Here is a 611-nt window from a genome sequence, read left to right on the forward strand (position 1 = left end):
AAACAGAGAGAGAGAGAGCACGAAACATTAAAATGCCTGTGAATTAAATAGCTGAGTCAGGAGTGCCAAATAGGCGGCACCACAATAGCTGAGCCAAAACGTCTCAAGGTGGTGGTGGTGGTGGTGGTGGTGATGAGGTCATATAACCCTAGGTCATACTTTTTCAGCAGACCTATAGTCAGAACCAAAGGTGTTTCAGCTGTGACTGTCCCATCTTTTTTTTTTCTTTTTTTTTTTGGATTCTGTCTCAGTGTAGCTCGGACTTCATTATCTCATGAATCTTTTCTGCTTTAAACATAAAATATGATTTCAAAGATTTTGTTGCTATATCTAGCTAGTGGAGTGACTACACAGAAGCAACTCCCATTGGCATGTTCAACGTCTGTCTGTCTGTCTCGTTTGTCTATGTCCCCCACGTTCAACATTTAAATTCTGCATCTATTTTTTGCTTTTTCACATAATTCAAAAATAAATTTTTTTTTTTTTTTTTTTTAATATTTTCTTTATGAATCGTGTGTTGACTGAGATACATCCTTGGGTGTTGTGAATTATTTTTGGTTTATTATGACATATGACACTAATGGAATGTAGGTTGGAAATGTTTCCACCCC

At 36.8% G+C, this 611-nt stretch overlaps 1 protein-coding gene across 6 annotated transcripts in view; it reads left to right on the forward strand.

The window, feature by feature from the left end:
• The window catches only part of LOC106869429 (rho GTPase-activating protein 45), a 125,030-nt gene that overhangs the window by 82,642 nt on the left and 41,777 nt on the right, over positions 1-611 (forward strand). The gene's annotated exons all lie outside the window — the stretch shown is intronic.

This window comes from Octopus bimaculoides, chromosome 19 (assembly GCF_001194135.2).
Source record: "Octopus bimaculoides isolate UCB-OBI-ISO-001 chromosome 19, ASM119413v2, whole genome shotgun sequence".
Classification (NCBI taxonomy): Eukaryota; Metazoa; Mollusca; class Cephalopoda; order Octopoda; family Octopodidae; genus Octopus; species Octopus bimaculoides.